Here is a 22,323-nt window from a genome sequence, read left to right as displayed (position 1 = left end):
TGGGTGTTCATTTAATCTCCCTTATTCTCAATTTTTCCATTCGTCAAATGTGGATAATGATTACCTTTGTTTTTTAATAAGGTGATAGAAGTGGGAAAAGTAGATAGATTTGCTGCAGGTTGAAAAAAGTAGATGTCGATGCTTTCCCTCTTCAGAAAGGATAAGCTAGAAGTCATTGTTTTGAATGGGCTTTAAGTAAGTTGGACAAATATGCCCATGACTGGTTTCCTCCTAAAATTTTATTTTATTAGACCATACTAACCCAAAAGACATATAGGCAAAAGCCTAGGTTCTTTTTTTTTTTCTCTTTATATCTGGAATGTGCTTCTTCCGCAAGCCAAGTATCAGAGCTGAATTTTGGAAAGAGCTAAATGATTCCACAAATTCTAATAATGTATCTAATGATATACTCAGTAAAGTGATCGCAGCATAAACTTTTGTAAAGGTGAAATATCACTTTCAAGTACCTCAGAAAACTATGCAGAACATGGACAGAGCTGATCTACAACAGAGGAGATATCCTAGATGATATCCTAGTGTACTGCAGTTAATCTCCCACCCAAAAGTAGACAGGTCACCCCCAGATAGATGATCCTAAGTGTAATACAGAAAAACAGCAATATGCACGGACCCACATAAAGCCTAGTGCGCTTATTTTAAAAGGCAAAGGTCAGGTAAAGAATTACCTTTCCTTGACACTAGGAACTGAGTGCAGAAAAGTAACAGAAAATAAATATGAGCAGCCAGGGTTCTAATTTTATGTGGCCAGTATTGTGTTACCATTTTGTTTCCAGTTTGTTTTCTTAAATTACATTTTATTGAGTAGAACTATTGCCAGGACAAAACTGACTCAACTCAAATGTTATTTATATTTACAAACTGTGATTTCCATTTTGGACTTTATACAAGTATAGGCAAAAAACACATTTTTTTCCTGAACATTGACTAATTATAACTTATATTGTTCTATAGTGCTAAGTAGAATAGCTATGTTTATCTCATCTTCTGGCTGTTACTTAAAGAATGGATCCCAAACATACTAACTTAGCCTCAAAACAAGTGTCATTGAAGTTCAGTTTTATCACTGCTACCATTACAAATATGCCTCTGAGGAAGTAGGACAATCTTATGCCAGTTAATATTCAACTTTAGATCTGGTGTTCATCAAAACTGAACATTAGTTGAAAGATTTTGTATTTGGGGCAGGATTATATTCAGAATACAATTGATCTTTCCTATTTCTATTTAAGTGGGAAAATGTTGTTTGTGATGTGCAAATATGGTGAACAGTATGTGGCAATGAAAGGATCGGTGCCGACCTAAACATAGCAACAGCAGTCACCAGCCTATGAAGTCATGCTGCCTATCAGGTATAAGGAAAGAAAAGGAAACACAGTGGGAATGTGCTGGATAAGAGTTCTTAGTCATGTTTTCAGCATACCCTTTTTGTCTTCACGAAATGTTTCTCTAACTTCCTCAGCAGGCTGAATGGATCCATCAGGTTTAGCCTTCACTCTATAGCCTTTGCCTCCTCTGAGTGATGAGGACCAGTTCCCCTACCATCTGCTCTTCCTTTCCCTTGTGGGCAATCAGGGGGCTTCTTTCAGTGTCTAGTGTGTGGTAAATGGGAAGCTTACCACGTTCTATAGTTCACAAGCCAGCTAGAGATTTTGAAATCAAACCATGATCAGGAGACAGGAATTTCCAATCCCATTTATCCAGTATTTGACACTTTCATGTAGTTGCTCAAATATTATAACTTTATCCAAAATAAAAAATCATGACTGGATAACATCTACTATTCCTATCCATGACTGGATAATATCTACTGTTCCTACTGTCTAAGTATTATCATAGCCCAAGCAATTAATGAATTTTAAAAAGTGAAGTGGTATTTCTACTTTAGCAGAACAAGAGACTTGGTAATAGTTACCATTTATGATACTGGTTATTCTTTGCATTTTAAGCAGAGTCTAATGCGTGCAATTGTGTGTGTATGTGTATATCAGAACTCTCCCATTCCTATTTAGAATTCTGTTGCCTTTTGACTGACCTTCAACGATAGAAGTTTTCTTAACAAAGTTATAACTTTTGCCCTTTTCTTCCTTGCTGTACTTTTGAGTGTATTTCCTCCTCAAAACTTGGGTTTCTCTCCTTTCTTTATGATCCTTTTGAACAAACCAAATTTGATTATTCACTGAACTTCTGTGTTCCCATTTAAAAGTATTGACCATAGTTAAAGGGATGGTGATTGATAAACCCTTTCCAAGTACAATGGCAACGTTGCTTTGAATGAATGAATTTTATTATTATTTAGAACTAGGAAAATATTGGGAGAATATTGAAAGTGAAATGAAGTATGGCTGGAGCCTAGGTGTAGATTTAGTGAGTGACTGAGACAACTACCCATCAAGAAATTAAGAGTCCAGGCATGAAAGTTCTGAGTCTTTAGGGCTTAGTAACTAAGCCTTAGTTCATGGACCAATGACTTGATGACCAAGAAGTCCAGGGAGTGAAATGAAGGAACCAAGTGATGATTCTGTTTCTGTGACTACTCTTGCATTCATTCCTTTCTCTCTATTCTCACAGCCACTACCTTTGTTCAGCCCTTCGTCACCTGAATCATTACACATCTTCTGACTGTTCTCCCTAGATCCATTCTCTCTTCTCTTTAGTCCATCTTCCATACAGTTGCTAAATTGGTATTTCTAATGGATGAATTTGACTGCATCAATATCCTCCTCAAGAAGTTTCAAGAGAACCTTTATTGCCTCTTGGACAAAATACTTATCTGTTTGTCATTTAAAACTATTCACAGACTCTCTTCAACTTATCTTTAAGAAAAATTGGTGATGTGTTACAATCTTTTTAATTAAAAAATGATTTATTCAGAATCATAAAAATTATTGTAATTCAACTGTCCTAGGCTCATTTTTCCTGAAAATTTCAGTGGACAGTTTTATAACTTATTTCATTTACTCGGTGGTTTCCTTCACAATTCCAATAGCACCTAAGCAATAAGAGAGTATAATATAAATTAAATACAAAATATATACAGTTGGGATATGATATTTTCTTGCTAATTAGGGGCATCAGTTTAAACAGATGACCAGTGGCTCTAACTTGTCTCTTGTAGAGTTGTCTTCAGAGTGTTTTGAAAACTAAACTGACAACTCAAGTAGAAATATATCCTAATGTAAAGAAGCACCTTTCACTCAGACTCTTAAGATCTTTCCTCTGAACTGCTTCTGTTTACTTTCAAAAATCAGGTTTCTTACAAGGACTAGCTATTCTTCCACAGGCACTCCTGAATTCAGCAGAAAGCCAGATTTTGAGTGACACAGAAGACCTATCTTCCTACTTAGGTCATTTGAGATAATAGAGGGATGCATTTTTTTTTCAGACACATGAGTAACAACCAACCCTTTAGCAAACAGCCTTGTGTTAAATGACAGATTTGCGATATTAGCCGAGGGTATCACCATTAAAGGAACGAAATAACATTTCTTGTTAAAAAGTTAAACAAAATTGTAGGGAAGTAGCAACCCTTAACCTTCAAAAAACTTTAAAAATCAGCCAACCTTAAATCATAGTTTAGTCAACTTTGGCATTAAAGGATTAATTCATAAATCCAAAGGATGGTAGTGGGATGAACTCTCTCTAACACAATAGCAGCTTTGGGGAAGTAAAGTGGCTCCTCAGTTTGCTACTCTCTGAACTGGAGCAAATCATTGTCCACTGAGAAAATGCAGGTGTCGTTTGGTGTATTTGTTTATGTAATGTCTTTTTTCACCACACTTGTAACAGGTGATCTGCTCCAGTGACAGAGGGTTCCCTGTACCTTAAGTTGTTTTTTTTGATACTGCCTGACTCTAGTGACCTTTAGTGTTCTCGTTGATTGGGAGCATTCTGAATCAAGGATCCAGTGGATCATCCACTGGATCAAAGCGAATGACCTTTACAATGGTAGATTGTTATTTTGCTTTGTCTGAGGCTATGTCTTTTGAGGTAATGATGGCTGTTCTGTGGTTTCCAAGGGCATTTCAAATGGAGAGTGTATGCATTTACAGAAAGGCACTTCTGGACAGAATCCAGCAAGGTAATTCACATAAATTACTTTCCCAGTGTGCCTGTGCCTAAAAAAAAATTATTTTCAGAAGCCTTGCTCAGGCGAAGGACTTTCTTTGATCTTTAATTCCAAATTGGTATGGAGAAATCTTTGTTGCTACAGTTCTCAAATTTGGAGTAGAAGTAACATTCAGACATCTTGGTCATATCATCCTCATGTAGGAATTTGCACTGCTGTCCTTTCTTTTGAAGTCATTTCAGTAAATGCATGTAGCACTGTACTTGCCACTAATGTGACAAATGGGCACATTCCCTATTATTCTCACAGGTGACTTAAAAAATTTCACAAGGGGCAGCTAGGTGGTTCAGTGAGTAGATCACTGGCCCTGGAGTCAGGAGGACTTGAGTTCAAATTCGGCCTCAGACACTTGACACACTTACTAGCAGTGTGAATTTGGGCAAGTCACTTAACCCCAATTACCCTGCCTTCCCACCTCAAAAAAAATGGAAAAAAATTCACACACAACAGTCCTCAACTGTTCCATTCCTGAGGTCAGTGGTTATCACTTAGTGCCAAAAGTTGCTGCTCCACAAGAATCTCCAGGTTGAACTCAATATGGTCTAAACTCATGGCTATGGTGGCTGGTGTGTGTCTTCTCAGAGCTTCTGACAAAGATCTTCCTATTCTAAAGTTTGACTAGCTTGGGCTTTCCTCTTACTCCTCAACTCTGCAGCCAATCTGTCACCCCATCATCTTTTATTTTAGCATCACCCACATTTCCAGCTGTAGACTTCTCCCCATACCCCTCAAAAAACTATACCTTATAATAAAAAAACAAAGGAAGAAAATGAGGAAATAAAAGAGTTGAACAAAACTAACCACACATCTGCAAAGAAGCTGGGGCATTCATTTTTTCATGTCTCTTCTTTGGGGCCAGTTTTCATCATTGTAATTTCACAGTGTCATTTAAGTTAATTTTGTGGTTTTTGTCCTTTCCATTTACATTGTTGCAGGAATTTTGTATATTGTCTTTCTGTTTCTCCTTTTTTCACTTTATATCAGTTCATTTTCTTTTCCATGCTTTATCCTATTTATGTTTCATTCCAGTATTTATCCTACTTAATATTTCTTTTAGCACATACCATAATTTTAAAGCCATTTCCAAATCTATGGATAGCCACTTTGTTTCCGAAGATTTTTTGCTATCCAAAAAAGTGCTTCTATGGATATTTTGGTGTATATAGGCCTTTCTTTCTTTTTAAGGATATCTACCTCCCCATGAAATCATTGAGTAAAAAGGCATGGACATGTTTATTGTGTATCTAATTGGTTCCATTTAGTGACCTCTCTATTTTTTAAATAGTTTAGCGATGAGTGATTTGTAATATAGTTTGAGACCCAGTACTAATAAACTCCCTAGCTTCTCTCTTTTTTTATGATTACTCTTGAGATGCTTAAGTTTTTATTCTTCTATATGAATTTAATTATTTTTTCAAGTTCCACATAATAATCCTTTTAGTTGTTTGATTGGCAAGACATAAAATAAGTTAATAGTATTGTTATTTTATTATTATTATTACCTTGAACAATTAATATTTCTCCAGATATTAAGATCTGCATTTTTTTTCTACAGAGTTTTATAATTGGAATCAAAAGGTGCCAGGATATATTTTGATAGATATATTTCCAAATATTTTATATCCTCTGTAGTTATTTTAAAAGTTATTTCTAGCTCTTCCTTCCACATTTCATTTGTAATATATAGGAATACTGATGATTTATGTGGATTTATTGCATATCCTTCAACTTTACTAAATTTATTGTTTCCATTAATTCTCATTGACTCCTTAGAGTTTTCTAAGTCATCTTTTCATCCTCAAAAAGCAATAATTTTGTTTCCTCTATCTCTGTGCTTATTCCCTTTGATTTCTCTTGGTCTTTGCCTTATTGCTTTACTTAACATTTCTAGAATTACGTTAAGTAGTGGTCATAATAATGGACATCTTTATTTTACCTGGATTGTAGTGGAAAGGCCTTTAACTTTTTTCCATTATATACAAAGTTTCCTTTTGGTTTCAAATAGATACTGCTATATTGGTGTATTAAGGGAAAGTCCATTTATACTTACTGGAGTTTTAACAGGAACAGGTGTCAGATTTTGTCAAAAGTTTTTCAGCATCTATTCACAAAATCATGGCTTTATTATTCATATTATTAATCTAATTTAATATATTAGTAGTTTTCCTTATGTTGAACCAACCCTGGATTCCTAGTATAAATCCAACCTGGTCATAATATACAATCTTTGTAATATGTTGTCATAGCCTCTTTATTAATATTTTATTTATATTCATTACATCTGTGTTGATTAGGGATATTAGTGAATAGTTTTCTTTTTTCTGTCTTATCTCTCCCTGTTTTAGGTATCAAGACCACATTTATATCATAGAAAGATATTAGAAGTATGCCTTTGTTATTGCAAATAATTTATATAATATTAAAGTTAATGTTTTTGAATGATTGATAGTATTCACTTGTAAATTGATCTAATCCTGAAGTTCATTTTATGTTTTTTTACCCCTTTGGGAGTTCATTTGTGGACTTGTTCAGTTTATTTTTTTAAAAATTGGTATATTTAATAGACTAATTCTTTTTTAATCCCAGTATAAAACTGATTTCCTCTAAATTGTAAGTTTTACTATCATATAATTGTATAAAATAATTTCTGATAATTTTCTTTATTTTCTCTTCATTGTTGTGAATTCTTTCAATTTTGACAAAAACAATTTGATTTTTCCCTTATATTTTTAAAAAATCAAATTAGGTATACTATTAGGTTGTTTTTTTTATTTTCAATTTTATTAATGACTACTTTAATTTTCAAAATTTCTATTTTGTTCCTTAGTTGGGACTTTAATTTGTTGTTAAAGTTTATTTTTTTTAGTTGTATGCCCAATTCATTCATTCCCTCTTTCATTGATGAAAGTGTCTAGAGATGTAAATTTTCCCCTCACATCTATTTTAGTTGGTTCCCATTGGTTTTGGTATGTTATTATTGTAATTTTCTTTCACAAAATTTTCTGGTTTTTTTCTATAATTTGTTTTTTGTCCCACTAGTTCTTTAGAATTATTTTGTCTTCAATTACTTTTTAATATGTTCTCCAGTGCCTCTTTATTGAATATATTTATTGCATTATGATCAATAAATGATGTATTTAGTATTTTTGCATTTCTACATTTTTGATGAACTCCATATGTCACAATATATGGACAGTTATAGTTAGAAGTAAACAAATTCCTTTCTATTCTCACTCAGTAATTGCCCAAGAGTGGTCATCTCTATTTTTTTGTAAAGTTCTACTCAGGTCCTTAACTTCTTTCTTGTTTATCTTTTGGTTAACTTTATTTGATTCTGGAAGAAATACATGAAGTTCCTCTGTTACCATAGTTTTGCTCTCTATTTCTCCCAATTCAATTAACTTTTCCTTTAAGTATTTTTAACATTGTTTCATGCATATATATTAAGCATTTATATTGATTTATTATCTATAGTGCCTATAAACATAATGTAATTCCCCTCCTTATCTCTTTATCTTACCCACATTTACTTTGACTGCATCTGAAATCATTATTGCTACCTCTTGTTTTTTTTAAATTCACTCTAGCCCCTCATTTTGTTTCTATGTGAATCTTTATGTTTCAAATGTGTATAGACAAAATGTTTTTTAGATTCTCTTTCTAATCTATTCTGCTTTCCTCTTCCATTTAATGGATGAGTTCATCCCGTTCATTTTTACTTTATATTTTTTTTAACTTCAAAGGGTTCCTTTTCACAATGGACTGATAGAGCTTCACTTTTTTGTTTCCAAAGTTAAGTTTTTAAAACTTGTAAACTTGAAAATTATAACCAATAATTGATGATACTTTTGTCATTTGGGAAGCATTTTATTTCACCAGCCTGAGAGTTTACACTGAACATATGTGGGTCAAAATAATGTTTAGATTTTATTCAGAATTTTGAATCATAAAGCGATGCTCTGTAATTTATCTTTTTTCAGAAAATCAGAGAAAACATAAGTTGTACTATAACCATAAATTAGTTAGAAGGGGGGGAAAAACAACAACATTGATCGGTAGAGCAATCAATGTTTCCGAAAAAACCTCCAGTTGGTGGTAGAGGGCAATTATATAGTTTTACTCTCTCATAATAAATATCAATCTTACTTTCTTGCTGGGGGCATGTCTGCTGTTTAGTGTAGTGTTATTGAAGTAAGAACAGCAGCAGAGTCAGGTGAAGGAAGGAAGGCAGGCAGGCAGGCTTAGCCTTTGTCTTCTGATTTCCCTTATCCACTGACTGATTAGATGACCTTGACTAAGATATAGAACTTCTTAGTACCCAAGATTTTCTTCTAAATGGGAATAATAATTCTGCAGTTTTCCTATTTCTCAAGGATTTTGTTATACAATTCACTTTTCAATTCAACTGACTTTTGCTTTCTCAGAGGAGCAATTCATTTATTGATATATTGTAATTTGGGACAAAATTTTTTCCTGAAAGTCTCTCCAAAAACAGTACTTCAGTCTTGAAGTGCAAGCCATAAAGAATAAAATGTTCTCTCTTCTGATCTCATCAGCTCCTCTGAATTAAATTATGATTTCTATGCTGATTATTATCAAATCTACTTATCTAGTTCTAACCTCTCTCCAAACCTATAGACTCACATCTCCAGTTACCTAATGGGTATCTCAAACTGGATGTCCCATCAACTTTGTGAATTCACCATATCTAAAACTGAACTTCTTATCTTCCCCCACAAACTTTCCCCCTCTTCCCAACTTCCCCCTTACTGTTAAGGATGTCATCATCCTCCTAATTACCCAGGCTCACAACCTATATGCCATTCCCAACTCTTTCTTCTCTCTCACTCTTCATAGCCAGACTTATTCCCAGTTCACAATATCTCTTGAATATTCCCCCTTCTCTTCTCTGACACTGCCACCACTCTAGTGTAGGCCTCTTATTACCTCATCAGTAGCCTGCTGGTGGGTCTGCCTGCTTCAAGTCTCTCTCCACTCCAATCCATCTTCCACTCAGCTGTCAATTTAATCTTCCTGAAGCAGAGATGACCATATCACCCTCCATCAGTAAATTCCAGTGACTCTCTATCACCTCCAGCATCAAATATAAAATTCTCTCTTTGGCATTCAAAGCCTTTTATCACTGGCTCCCTCCTACCTTTTTAATCTACTTACACCTTACTCCTACATATTCCATAATTGAGTGAGACTGGACTCCTTGCTGTTCTCTTTATATGTCCAAATTCCAGGCATTTTCACTAGCTGTCCCCCATGCTTGGAATTCTCTCCTTCCTGATCACTGCCTCCTGGCTTCCCGTCTTCCTTCAAGTACCGGCTAAAATCTTCCACAAAAGGCCCTTTCTTCCCCCCCCCTTAATACTAGTGCCTTCCCTCTATTGATTATCTTCAGTTTATCTTTCTCTCTCTCTCTCTCTCTCTATCTATCTATCTATATATCTATCATTTATACATAGTTGTTTTCATGTTATCCCCCATTAGACTCTGTGCTACTTGAGAGCTGGGACTGTTTTGTGCCCTTTTTTTTTTGTATCTCTAGCACTTAGCAGAGTACCTGACACATAGGCAGTGCTTAAATGTTTATTGACTAACTGACTGTTCAATAAATATAGAATTAAAGAGGTAAGTGGAATTTTATGATGTATTGTTTTTACTGCTTATTATCTGTATGAATTGATCATTTGTGCAGTTTGGAGAATTTGTATATGTAAATGTGTTCTAGAGTTTGTTCCCTTTTTAATTCCTAACATTCTGTAGCTGATTGGCAGGTTAACACCTAGAAGAAGTGTGAGGAAAAAATAAAAGTAAATATAAAATATAAAAGCAGCCATTCCTAATGCTTTCCTTCCCATGACCCAGGGACTTAGAAACAAAGGAATTTTTGCTTTATGTTTCAGGGTAAGTCTTATATATTAGGAGGATATGTTGATGAAATATTTAGTCTGGAGAAGAGAAGACTGTGGGAGCTATCTTTCTTTTAAGAATTTGAAGAGCTGGGGTGACAGAAGGGAGGGCTGACTGGGGAAAAGGGCAACCAGAATATACACCATCTTGGAGTGGGGGGGGGGGAGGGTAGAAATGGAGAGAAAATTTGTAATTCAAACTCTTGTGAAAATCAATGCTGAAAACTAAATATATTAAATAAATAAATTTAAAAAAAAAAGAATTTGAAGAGCTATCAGTTGGAAAGATTAGATTTGTTGTGATTAGCCTTAGAAGACAGAACCAGGAACAGAGGACACAACCAGGTTTCCAGAAGTTGCACTGAGCCATATTTGTGAAACAGATTTTTGAAAAGGTATGGATTGGAATAGATAGCCTCTGAAGTCCCTTCCAGCTCTGAGATTCTGCAATTTTCTGAGTTTCTGAGCATAAGAGAATGAGTATGAGATATGGATATTGATAAACTGGAGATTGTCTGTATTACCAAGCTTCTTAAACGGTGGGTTGGAGTTGTGACCCACTGTTTAAGAAATGCTGGAAAGGGTCGCATGGAAAAGCTCTGGTCCAGAAGACAACCAGAATGAGCAAGAACTTGAGTCCATGTTATATGAGGTTTGGTTGAAAGAATTGAGGATGTTTATTGAGGAGAAACAAAAACTAGGGTATAGTAAGGAAGAATGATAGTAGTTTTTTGATATTTTAAAAATTGTCATAAGAGAGCTATAAAGCAATACTCTCCAAAATTTTTAATCCTTTACTCTTTCTGTGAAAAACTTTTCCCAAATCATATACATGTATGTATTCCTCAATGTATGCATGTATATATGAATGATTGTGTAAAAGACATGTCTACTCTATGAATGTGTGCATTATAAAACATAAAAATCGAATTTAAAAAGATAAGAAAGATAAAATAATATTTTAAAATAATTATTTTATTGGTGCAATACCCTTTTTCTCTCTTTCAGTTTATTAGTAAAATAAGATTTTTATTTAGAGAAATACAAATAAATAGGCCTCATTTTTTTAAATCTTAGTTTAACTCTTTGCAATATATGCATTCAAAGATCCAGTACAAAGTTCAGTATTAATGCTTTTAATGGCTGTCATAGCTGAAAATGATACCTCACAAAGATACCAAAGTCCAGATATATAAGGTACATCATTGGCTGTGCTTACTAAATCATGATACTCATATTTCAAACCCACCTTCCAATTATGCAATGGTTTCCATTGAAATTCTGCTATTAAACTTCCATTTTCCTTGATGTCACCTAGATGAATTTCTCACAAACGGTTTGATCTCATTTAAAACCCATTTAAGTTTTTCATTTGGAAAACTTTTAAACTGGTTAGAAACTTTGGCTCCAAAATTTTTTGTAGGTGATACACTTAATAATTTTGATCAATAAAAGCTTAGTTTCAATACATGTTGTTGCTATTCACAGTGGCTTCATCATCAATCCAAGCACGGTGCTGGCACATAGCATCATATTATCATTCGTACTATCATACTATCATTAGCTGGTATTTCAAAGTACAGAATACATTTAGGGCAAAGTTGATTGTTAATGATAGTTGACATAAATCCATAGTTCCAATACTCTTAATAATAATAGCTTGCTTTTATGTGGCACTTTAAAATTTGCAAAGTACTTTAGTCAGTCGACAAGTATTTAAATGCCTACTACATGTTAGGTACTGTGTTAAGCACTGAGGATACAAAAAAAGGCAAAAGAGTCCTTTCGTTTCAAAGAACTCACAAACTAATTGGGGAGACAACATGCAAATGAGAGAGAGAGAATAAATTAGAGATAATACAGGGAAGGTAATAGCATTAAGGGAGATTGAAAAAGGCTTCTTTCAGAAGATGGAATCTTAGCTTCCTTACAAATATAATCTCATTTTAACCTTACAACATTTCTGAGAGGTGCATTCTATTATTATCCCCATTTACAAATAAGGAAACTGAAGCACAGATAAGTGCTCTGTCAAGATTCACATATTTAATAATTATCTGAAGCAAGGTTTGGACCCAAGTTCTTCCTGACCCAAACCAAGGTCTGGAATTTGCAGAGCTCAGTCCAGAGAGGCAGTGGTCAGACTTTGCCCTAGATCACATTACTTTGGGAGCACTGAAAGCTTGCAGTACTTAGCATGAGTTATTTGCCCTGGAATAGCACAACACTTAATATCCCCCAAGAAAGCAGCGGTAGGACCAGCCCAAACCTTCCTTCCAGAAGAGCAGAGAGCCAATCTCTAGCATCAAGTCTGAAGTCAGGAAGTAGAATGGAAAAAAGAGCAAATGAAAAAGAATTCTACCAATAAAAGTTATTATAGTAACAAGAATACTCAAGACACAAACCCTGAAGAAGAGAATGACTCCGAAGTATCTTTGAGGAAAGCCTCAAATAAAAACAAAGGTTAGGCACAAATTCAACTAGGATTTCTTGAAAAAATGAAACAAAAAAATTTTTGAAGCTTAAATTTTTTTTATAAATGAAATGAGACCACTACAGGCAAAAAATGGGAAAATAAATAAGAGCTATGGAAGAACAAAATGAAAAGAGAATTAACAAGTTAGCACAAGAGGTGCAAAATCTTGCCAAGCAACAAACTCATTGAAATAGAAGAAAATGCAAGGTATCTCATAACAAAAATGATTGATTAGAAAACAGATCAAGGAGAAAAACTTAAGAATCATTAAACTGTCTGAAAGCCTTGACCAAAAAAAAAAAGAGCTTAGATATCCTATTTAAAGAAATCTTAAAAGAAAACTTCCCAGATCACTTAGAACCAGAGGGCCAAATAGAAATAAAGAGTTCATTAGTCACCTCTTAAAAGAACCTCCAAAATGAAAATTCCAAGGAACATTATAGCCAAAATCCAGAAATGCCAGGTGAAAGGAAAAACACTGAAGTCATCTATAAAGGAAGAATTCAAGTATTGAGAAGCCACAGTCAAGATCACAAATGATTTAGCAGCCACCAGTATGAAGGACTAGAAAGGTTGCTATGTAGTATTCCAAGAGACAAAGGACGTACACAGGCTTTTAACCAAGGGTAACTTATCCAGTAAAACTGACTATAAGCCTAGAAGAGAAAAATGTACCTTTAACGAAACAGAGGACTCTCAAGCATTCCTGATAAAAAAGACTTGCATCTGAAATCTGCCTTTGACACTAGCTAGCTATGTGACTGGCCAACTTGATTAACCTTGTTAAGCTGCAGTTTACTCATTTGAAAAATGAAGGGGTTGGCCTTTAAGCTTCCCTCTGGTTCTATGATCCTATAAATTTCAGTTCTGTCATTTTCTTGTTTACTTATGTCTGCCTTATTTTTACTTTTTTGGGGGGGCAGGGCAATTGTAGTTAAGTGACTTGCCCAAGGTCACACAGCTAGTACATGTGTCAAGTGTCTGAGGCCAGGTTTAAACTCAGGTCCTCCTGACTCCAGGGCTGGTGCTCTACTCACTGTGCCACCTGGCTGCCCCCCTTATTTTTACTTTAAATGCATGGTTTCTTTACATGGGTATTTAAATCAATTTTTCTATTTTGTGAGACTTCATGTAGTTAAAATCAAATAATATATCTTTATCTTGCCACAAATAAACTATAGTATATCATAATACACTAAAAACAAATGAAATAAAGGTGTCCAATGTCAACTTGTTGGCACTGTGAAATGCCTGCTCTTCTTTCCTGATACTTTGCGTGATATACATCTGTCTGAGATACTCATCAGGTGAGGGTGCCGGTGTCTATTCATGTATTAAGTAGTAGTAAAGCTGAATTTCTTTCTTTTTTTTTTAGATTAAAAAAATTCTTCACACAGCTCAGTCTTTTATGCCCTGCTTTGGAAAACATTGTTTTAAACTAAGGGCAGAACTAAAGCCAAGGGTCCAAAGGTATGACACCTGGATTTAGTCTGTATATTATGAAGAACATTCTAAAAGTTGAGAATGTCTAGGAGTGGAACAGGCTACTTTGCAAGGTGGGCTCTGATGGCAACCTTTTTTCTCTTTTATCCAGACTCAGGTAGAATCTGGATGGCCCATCATCAGCTGACAAGTATAGTATAGAAAATTTTGCCTCACTGGGAGGGAGATTCTACTAAATGATATCTAAATTCCTTTCCAGCCCTAAGAGTCTGTAATTCTGTATAATTCTGACCAGTAACACCTCCCTAAGACATAATATACTTCAACTGTTGCTTCTAGTTCAAAGAAGAAAAGCAACATGAAAGACATTGATAGGATAAATGTAAATACTATATGAAAATAATGATAAGTCAGTCAACCAACAAGCATGTATTACAAGCCTACCATGTGCCAGGCATAATTTTAGACAGGGTTACAGAGACAAACATGAAACCATCCCTGCCCTTAAGGAGTATACAATATATCAGGGGTGATGGCAGATAATGCAGCTCCAAAACATTTTCAAAGTAAATATAAGGTGATTCAGTGGAGAAGATATTAATAACTATGGGGTGCAGATAGGCTGGGGAAAGCTTCTATGAGGAATGTGTTGCTTAAGCTGAACTCTGAAGGAAACTAGGAATTCTAAGAAGGCAGAAGTGAGGAGGGAAGACATTGTAGCCATTAGAGACAACCACGGCACAAAGACAGGAACAACAAGAAGGCCACTTGGCTGGATCATTAGAGAATGTGAAGTGAATAATATATAATAAGGTTGGAAAGGTGAGTTGGATCCAAGTTGTGCAAGAAAATCTTCATTCAGTCTATCAGAGACACCTTTGTAATCTTTTATTCAGTTTACTTAGATATTCTGGCTTTTCCCTGTCTTCCTTAATCTTTTTGCTATTCCTCTGAGTTTATCTCCAGTTTATCCTGTATATATCTTGTCACACATGGTTGTTTGCATGTTGTCTTCCCCATTATACTTCTTGAGAGCAGGAGCATTTTTTTTTGCCTTCCTCTGTATCTCCAGCACCTCACATAGTCCCTAGGATATAATAGGAGCTTAATAAATGCTTACTAACAGAAGAGGCCCTAGGAACAAGCCTTGGTATAAAAAATTACTTTTAAACCCAGATGCTGTGGTTATTTTGGTTAGAAATCTTTTATATTTTACATGATAATGTACAGAGAAAGCTCTCTAGGACCTAGAATGGATTCTCTAGGGAGTCAGTAGTTACACAGGATGAGGAGTGAATAGGTTGCAAGGTGTACCATTGGATGGAGCATCCATTTTGATAAGACGGGGGAAACAGTTTCATCGTATTCAAAAAGGGTGATGTAGTTGCTCAACCAATACTAGTGGTCTTTGAAGAATTAAAGAGAGCAAAAGTACTATAAGATAGGAGACATAAGGTAGGATCTGAGCTTAGTCTTGAAGGAAGCCAGGAAATTATGAGGCAGAGGTGAAAGGCAATCCAGGCATGGTGGACAGTTAGTAAAAAGGCACGCACATGTAAGATGGAGTGTTGTGTTCAAGGAATTGCAAATAGGCCAGTGTTACAGTATTGTAGTATGTGGAAAGTAGCGCAGTGTAAGATGAGAAGGCAGGCAAGGGAGCGTTTAAATGCCAACTGGAATCGTTTGTACAAGGTGTCCCAAAAGTCTTAGTGCTTTAATGGCTTAAAATGGTAACCTTTAATTGCTTTAATAACTTAAAACTTTTGAGACACTCTCTATTTGAGCCTGGTGTTTTATAGGGAGCCCGTGAAGATCACTGGACAGAAGAGGAGGATGTGATATGGTCAGGTCTATACTTTAGAAAAGAAATCACCTTGGCAGCTGAGTGGATAATGGATTAGAATGGCTAGAAACTTAAAAAGCTATTGTAGTAATCTGTGCAAGATCTAGCCCCATGTAAGGAGCTAGGATTCGGAGCTGGGATTGTGGCTGTGTAAGTGGAAAGAATGGGACTTGTGTGAGAGATGTTGTGAAGGAAGAAACTACAGGATTTGGCAATGGAGTGACCATATGGGTTAAGTCCAAGGGAGGAGTTGGAGATGTTGCTTCTTGCTTTTGGATAAGCCTTAAGACCAACTCTGCCAATTCTATCTCTCTAGGGACAGCTGTAACTACGTCTTTTGTTTTCTGATTTCATTTATAGTAAGATGTCTGATTCTGATAGTTAGGTGGGGTAGTTGTCGAGAATTGGACTTGGAGTCCGGAAGGCCTGAGTTCAGTAATACCATTGCTTGAGGAAAGGACGTGTCAATCAGGCAGAACTCTGACTTCCTAAGCCCTTCCCCTGTGTATATATGTTCATAGAGAAATCTTAAAAATTAGAATAGTAGTGTTATATTTGATCGGAAAATTAGTAGGCTATCATTAAGAGTTATAGAAGTGTTCAGGGGTGTTTGGTCTTCATGCTTATTGAAATAGTAGTTTGGCTGTGGCATTTAGAATTTCCTGTAAGTCACAGTACAGATTTATCTGGATGGATTTCTTTTTATACTGTCTGATCAGTCTGATTTTGGCTCAGCATACTTGTAGACCAAAAGTAGAATTAGGAAAGAAAGAAATTTGTGTAAGGTGAGTAAAAGCCCCTTCTAGTTGAGGCTAATGATAGATTCAGGAAAAGATTTCAGGGCTCTTGGATTTGGAATATATTAGTAAATAACAGTGCCTTAGTTGTATGATATTTTACTTTTAATTGTATGCAAATTTTATACAAGTAAATAAAATGCATGCAATGCCTAAGGGAAGCTATCTGCATCTTTGAGACAGTGAGCTGTTAAGGCCTTGGCAGCCTCATGCAAATAATGACAGCTGAAGTCACTTGTTGGAAAGTCTGTAAACTCTGGTTACAGCTGCACTTGTCAGTAGCTTTAAGGGAAGTGTAATCAGCCACAGAGATTAATTTGCATCTCAATTAGAAAAGAGTCTGGAGGAAGCGCTAGGGTCTGTTGCTAGAAGGTTGTGGAAGAAATCTCATCAGACACAAAAGCCTCCCAACTCTCTGTACTCCAGCTGAGTGGAGGACAATATCTGAGGTTTAGTTACCATGGGGACTAGAAGCCTGCTGAGCCACAGAAGAATCTAGGGTTTGCACTGTAATCATTTGGTCATGATGACACAAATTCCACTGTTGTTCCCAAATACATTTTGCTATTAGAAAGCTGTTAGAAAAGTGGAAATGGTCACTATGCCAAAAAGCATGCAAGAGTGTTTTTCCTGACCTTACATGCATTTCATGGTGCTGCTGTGATTTTTCTCCTTTTACCATTTGTTAGTACAAGAATATTCCGAGATTAAAAGGGCATTAAGTAAAGGAAAATATTTCAACTTTAACATTAATATAATTACTTTGTATATGACACAGCTTCAAAAAGAGCCATTATTTCTGATTCCTTTACATAATAGTGTAACAAAGTAATAAGTGAATAAAGCAATGAATAAAGAAGACCAAAAATAAAAGTAACAAGAAACAGAAATGTAGAACGATTTTCATGTTATAGTTCAGCTAAAACTGTGCACCACATGGTCCTCTTAAAGGCCCATAAATCAAAGATATTCCTAGTCTTACATTTAAAAAAAATTTTTAAAGTCTTAAAATGAGTTCTCTAGGATTTCACAATCTGTAATGTTTCATGTGCAATGGCATATGACCATTCTTTTGTTTTCATAATAATACTTTGAAAATAGCCACAAAAGTCTGGACAGTAGACTTCACTTAAAACATAATTCAAAATGCCCAAAGAGCATTATTATAAGACAAGCTACTATTTTCAAAAGATATGCAGAGGAAGATTTCACAATTCAGTTTTTCATGAAATAAAAAATACAGAAAAACTAACCTCACAGATATATACATAATAAACTTATACATAGTCTGAATAATATTGTCAAAAACAGTTTCGAAGCAGTTTCACTTTCTGGAAAGAAGAGAAGAACAAGTGTTTTAAAGACATCCTTTTCCAATAACCCCACATGCTGAAATAACATATTGCAGCTAGACATCAGAACCTCCTAATCCAACATTAATCAAATTTCAGTTTACTAATCATGAGTACTATTTTGAAAGGAACAAAATGGTATAAACAACATCTGAATAACATTTATTAGACTCTAGGATTATAAGTAATATTATTTGAAAGTGAGACTTCCCATTATTCAGATCTCCCAAAAGGACAATCTATGCCTTTATAATAAAAGATCTTGCAAAGCCAAAGGAAGGACAAAGCATACAAGTCCAAATGGTTGGCCCTTCTGTGCCTTGTGTGTCTTAGCGCATACAGCAATCTCAGCAGATTTCAGCTATAGATAGTTTTAAGTTGAATTCTTAATTCTACACTACCTATTACACTAAAATTTGAAATCAGATTTTCAGAATATTGTGGTTTGTTTTAGCGGTTTGTGACTAAGTATAGGAAAGATTCCATTATAATAGACTTAAATGGATATTCTTTTAAATTTACTGTTGAAAATTTTGCATGCTTGAAACTATGGAGTATTGTAGGTAAAACTTTATCTTTTAAGACATTTGAAAAATAACATTAATGAAGGGCTTAATACTGACAGCATTAGAAAAAAAAATCTATTTTCCTTTTTTACACTCACTATTGAAGTAACTATTAAATAACTCAAAATGAGATATAGATATAGGTTTTACATTTAATGAATTTTATTTTATCTCCCTGTCATGAAGATCTTTTGTTGTTGTTGTTTTCAATCTTCAGGCATTTTTCATTCCTTTGCATGTCCACATAATCTAACTGTAGTTTCTTTTGTCACAATCACAAAAGTGCAAGAAATCTCTAGTTAGTAACCTGTGATTCTTCTGTATCTCAAGATACCTTGGAAGTCAACTTCTGACTATTAAGCCATCTCAGCCTTCACTGGTAAGAAAGGAACTGGCTAAATATTTTACCCAAGATTACTGTCAGTTGTGTGGAATTTGGATTTTTAAATTACTTTTGCTGTTTGTTTTTAATTTTACTCCTTTAACATTAGAGAGGGTTTTTTTTTTTTTGTATTTCAAAAGATTGTCAGAACTGTCCTCTAAAAATACCAGATCTCATATACATCAAAGAGACTGACTACAAATTTTAGAGACTAAGACTGTTGTCCTTTTTTTTCTTTGCCTATGAAGTAAGATCTAAGTATATCAGTATATACTAGGTTTCAAATCAAATGTATTCCTGGACGTCCAATGTCTCATACCTCTACAAAGCAAAGACCCTGGCACTCTGGTGATGGGATTCTGAATTTATAAGCAGAGTTCCAGTATTCCCCCAGGCCCTACTTTTCAAAGGCAAATTAGTACCGTTTGCAACTTGATCCCTGGGCAACTTTTGACAGTTGTTCTAAGAATAATAAAACAGATGGACAGAATAGATTTTGGGGTCTCCATCCAAACTGCCAGCCTCAGTGGAATTTAAAGAAGGCGTGTTCTCTATCAGAATAGCTGTTGCTACATATTCCTTCCTAGTTTAGATAACAAAAGTCATAACTTTTTAACCAGAAAAAGATGAAATCCTTGCTACTTTATATTCATCAGAGGGCTCAACTTAAGTATAAGAATGAAATCCGAATATTTCTTTAAAATCAGTTTTTATTTGAATTTACCTCATTTGACTTTACTAGAGTTTATTAAGTCAATTTTTAATATTAGTGTAAATGCCCATTGGTTTAGATTTCAAGTACATTTGTGATCTAATACAAACCTGTGCCTAAACTGCCTTTGAAACATTAATCCCAAGACACATAGGTGTGCCATTGAAATAGTAACAAAAGTACATTAATTTGATGGGAAAATATTTTAATTTTTTTAAAAAGATTATCTGTGTCTCCTGTTATATCATATCAGATATGCTATTTGGTTCCTTGAAGCTAAATGATCCTAACTATCTTTACTAATCAGGAAGTAATTGTGGCAAATCAGTGTTTCAGATATGAAGGCAAGCATTGAATTTATTAGGAAATATTTTTATTATATTTTTCCATATTGAAAGGAATTTTTAATGTAGTGCTCTAGGTTTTTTATCAGTGTATCAGTGCTCTAGGTTTTTTTGTCACGTAAATGCTGATATAGGTATGAAGGAAGTTTTAGCAAGTTTTTTTTTTTGTTTCCCAAATGAAAAAAGAGCTTATTTGAAATATTGTGGACTTTTGTGCTTTGCAAGTCCATTTTGCATTTTGACAAGATGGTGGTTTACTATTTCTTTTTTAAAAAATTGATTCTTTCACTCCCTAGGCTTTTCTGACCCAGGAAGCCCTGCTTTATAACAGATTTAAAAAGTAATTTGGGAAAAACCCCAAGAATTTAGCAAAACCATACATAAGTTTCATTCATTATTAGATGTGAGATTCCACACCTACAGTCTTCTACCTCAAAAATGCCAGTTCTTCTCTAAGGCCAACCTTGGTTATTGTAATTGTCCAATGTCCCATTTTTTTCATTGTTTTCTGTTTATATTCATAGTCATTGCTTCATAGTTTTCCAGTTTCCCACGTCACTCTGCATCAGTTCATACAAACTTTCCCATTCTTCTCTGAATTCATATTCAACATTTCTTACTGTGTAATGATAGTCTATTACATTCATGTATGACGGTTAATTTAGTCAGTCCCCAGTTAATTGGCTCTTGCTTCCTTTACAAATCTTTTCTATCACAAAAATTTCTGTTGTGAATATTTTGGTGCATATGGGTCCTCAATGAAGCATATGACTAGGTCAATGGGTAAAGTAATTTCTTAGTCACCGAAAAAAAATTAAAACTGCTTTCTACAATGACTGGATACCTCTCAACTTTACCAATAATGTACTAATGTGACTAACATTCAATAAGACTGTGTAACCTTGACTATTCCTATCTTTTGTCATCTGCTAATCTTCTGAGTTTGAGGCAAAATCACAGAATTCGTTGATTTGTATGTCTCTGATTTCATTTGGAATAGTCTTTTGTGTGGTCATGGATATATCATAGTTCTTCTTTTGAGAAATAGTAGTTCACATCCTTTTAATATTTAAGCATCTTAGAGTGGCTCTTGTTCTCATATGTCTGTGCTACTACCGTGTGTGTGTGTGTGTGTGTGTGTGTGTGTGTGTGTGTGTGTGTGTTTGGTATTAGATAATTGATGCAAATATTTTACTAATCAACAGTTTCCCTTCTTGTCCTAGCTGCATTGATTCTGTTCATTCAAAAGCTTTTTAATTTCATGCAATCAAAATTATCTATTTTATCTTTTGTGGTGAAAGTTTGCGGTGAAAGTTCCTATAACTACTCTTTGAAGCTTCAGCATCATATGGTAGAAAGGACACTACTATTAGAGTCAAAATAATGTTTACTCCTTGCTCTTCTACTCACTAATTGTGTTGTTGTGAGGAAAAATGACTTATAAAACCTTAAATAGAACTATGATACATGCTAATATTATTGTTGCATAATTATCATTATTCTACCATTTCCACCCAATAATTAATTTTCTACTCATATTATTATTTAGAACATTTGTTTCCAAAGATGGGTCTTCAAGAGAATCCATTAGGGTCCAGGAAGAACATATTAGGATTTCTATTTCTATTTGTTTTTATCTTTAAAAAGGAAATAAAGCAAACTTAGATAATATCGTATATTATATATATGTATATATATACACATGCATATATATATATATATATTGCCACTACTGCTCACATTCAGTCTATATTTCAGAAAGTTATGTGTCATGTACTGTACTTGAGCTATCTTGAGAGAAGAATGGGAGTTCCACCTTGTAGAGAGGTTGACAGTAGTATCCTAATTCATTTGTTCAGTTTTAACCTGTTTGCAATGTACTGAAATTTACGTGTGACCAGTTAAATGGCTTTATAGATTACATACTTGCCTAGCTTTAGTGAAATTAGCTCCTAGAAATGGACATTGGTTTAAGAATAGTCCTGGAAAGAAACCAAAAGTAGAAGATAATATGATTATATGACCACAAGCTAACAAGAAAATGGCAGAAGCTGATTCTTCTACTCCTAGTTTAAGTTATTCACCAGCCTCATTATGAGGTAAACACAGTAACAGTATAATCAGATCTGACCAAAAAGTGAGCCAAAATATTCAAAATTATCATGAAGATTATTTGAAACGTGAATGGATATCCACTATTTGTTAACAGTGAATCTCTCTCTATGTGTGTTCTTTGAGATATTAGCTAATGATTACATGGTTCATCTTATTAGCAAGAAATTTCAAATATAAGCTTTGCTGAAAACAGCATAGCACTTATTTAAAGTCTTCTATCTATAT

General features: G+C 34.5%; 1 protein-coding gene and 1 pseudogene across 1 annotated transcript in view; one reads left to right on the top strand and one right to left on the bottom strand.

Moving 5' to 3' along the window:
• The window catches only part of RALGAPA2 (Ral GTPase activating protein catalytic subunit alpha 2), a 409,611-nt gene that overhangs the window by 271,316 nt on the left and 115,972 nt on the right, over window positions 1-22,323 (top strand). The gene's annotated exons all lie outside the window — the stretch shown is intronic.
• Window positions 3,729-4,338, bottom strand: LOC118841272 (annotated as a pseudogene).

This window comes from Trichosurus vulpecula, chromosome 3, assembly GCF_011100635.1.
Source record: "Trichosurus vulpecula isolate mTriVul1 chromosome 3, mTriVul1.pri, whole genome shotgun sequence".
NCBI lineage: Eukaryota > Metazoa > Chordata > Mammalia > Diprotodontia > Phalangeridae > Trichosurus > Trichosurus vulpecula.
This window is presented reverse-complemented; position numbering and strand designations above follow the sequence as displayed.